This window comes from Oratosquilla oratoria, chromosome 29 (assembly GCF_046742065.1).
Source record: "Oratosquilla oratoria isolate Oo_2021 chromosome 29, ASM4674206v1, whole genome shotgun sequence".
NCBI lineage: Eukaryota > Metazoa > Arthropoda > Malacostraca > Stomatopoda > Squillidae > Oratosquilla > Oratosquilla oratoria.
This window is the reverse complement of record NC_134805.1, coordinates 43,071,660-43,074,159: the sequence shown is the minus strand read 5'-3', so window position 1 is coordinate 43,074,159 and position 2,500 is coordinate 43,071,660.

Sequence of the window (2,500 nt, the reverse complement as noted above, 5' to 3'; positions counted from 1 at the left end):
CAAGATCGACAAACCGAATCAAACTGGTTCCACTACGTTCACCGCTGCACTCAGACCTACATATATAGAAAGTTGCCAGTTAATCATTTTATAGAATATATGTGTATGTACTCCACCATGAAGTATTTTTTTGATCAAATAATATTTAATGTCTTGCCTGACATTTTCTCATTACTTATTAAACATACTTTGCATATATACATATATATATACATACATATATATATATATATTTATATATATATATATATATATATATATATACAGTATATATATACATATATATATATGTATATATATATATATATATATATACTGTATATATATATATATATATATATATATAAATCACTTTTAATTCAATGCCATCGCAGTCGAGACTGAAGAATCGCTCGATGGAGACATCTGTTGGAAATTGCCCCTTTGAAATATTCATGTTGGGCTGATATTCAATGACAGATTCTACCATTTTTCCAGATGTGAGTTCAGGAGAAAAATGGTAGAATCTACTATCATTGAATATCAGCCCAACATGAATATTTCAAAGGGGCAATGGTCCCCGGAGATAATGTCCGGACTCTTCATCACCAACCTATTGAAAACTCATTTGCCTCCTGACTTCACATACAGAGTGAGCCGAGGGTAGAGACCTCTTCCCATGTTCCCCTTTCTTTTGTTAAGGGTGCTACTTAAGCAGCACGCTCTCTCTTAATTGTATCTACTGAAGAGGATTGCAGTTTACAATCGAAATATATAGATTCCCCGTTTCCAGTCTTTTCTACTCCAACAGTGGTTTCTACGTGATATATATATATATATATATACATATATATATATATATATATATATATATATATATATATATATATAAGAACATAAGAACATAAGAAATAAAGGAGACTGCAGAAGACCATAAGGCCTACACTAGGCAGCTCCGTATCCATCACCACCTGTCATCCCCATCCATAAAGTTGTCTAATCATTTTTTAAAACAACTGATAGTTTCAGCGCTTACTACATGGTTACTAAGTTTATTCCATTCATCGACCACCCTATTAGTAAACCAATTCTTGCCTATTTCCTTCTTAAATCTAAATTTGTCCAGTTTATACCCATTACTGCGAGTCCTGCCCTGTTGTTTTATTATGATGACCTTGTTTGCATCACCCTTGTTATAGCCTTTGATCCACTTGAACACTTCTATTAGATCACCCCGCACTCTGCGTCTTTCCAGAGAGTGTAAGTTTAGGTGCCTAAGCCTCTCTTCGTAAGGCAAATTTCCGAGTCCTTGTATCATTTTGGTCATTCTTCTCTGTACTGATTCTAGTGAATTTATGTCCATTCTGTAGGACGGAGACCAAAACTGTACCGCATAGTCAAGGATGGGTCTAACTATCGCTAGATAGAGTTTAATAATTACCTCTGCACTTCTATTCGTTACCGTCCTAGCAATGAAGCCTAATGCCCTGTTAGCTTTATTTCTGACGCTAATGCACTGCTTCCTGGTTTTAAGGTCCGGACTCACCAGAACTCCCAAGTCCCTCTCGCACTCAGATTTTTCTAAAAACGTGTTATCTAAGTTGTATCTATTTTCGGGGTTGTGTAGCCCTACGTTTAACACGCTACACTTAGAGATATTGAAGTTCATTTGCCATTTCACCGACCATGTTAACAGTTTATTAAGATCATCCTGCAGAATCTGGGCGTCGTCTCCTGACCTAATTAGGCGTCCTATTTTAGTGTCGTCCGCAAACTTACTAACATCACTATTTAACCCATCGTCTAAGTCGTTTATATACATAATGAACAACAAGAGACCCAAAACCGAGCCCTGGGGGACCCCGCTAGTAACATTGCCCCACCTAGATTTTATTCCATTTATGGTGACCCACTGTTTTCTGTTACTAATCCAAGCTCTAATCCATTCTAACACTTTTCCTCCTATGCCATGGGCTTTGATTTTATTTAGTAGTCTCTGGTGTGGCACTTTGTCGAACGCTTTGCTAAAGTCAAGGTAAATAACATCGTAATTTTCATTGTTGTCTGACGCCTTATATACTTTAGTGTAAAAGGATAGAAGATTAGTTACACATGACTTACCCTTGGAGAAACCATGCTGTGAATCAAGAATTAAATTATGCCCTTCAATGTGTTCTCTGAGTCTATTTACTATTATTGATTCAAGCATTTTCCCTATAACCGATGTCAAACTGATTGGCCTGTAGTTGCATATAGACGATCTATCTCCCTTCTTAAAAACAGGAACAACGTTTGCCTGCCACCAAGCAGTTGGAACAGAACCAGTGTCTACCGATTTATTGAATATTTCAGTTAACTGGTCGCAGATTTCAAATTACACTCTTTAAGCATTCTTGGAAAAATATCGTCTGGACCCGGAGATTTTGTTGCTTTAACTCTGTCAATCTGCTTGACTACTTCCTCTTTACTAATGCTGATATTAGTTAGACTACTTTCTTCATCCCCTCTGAAAATCGGATCG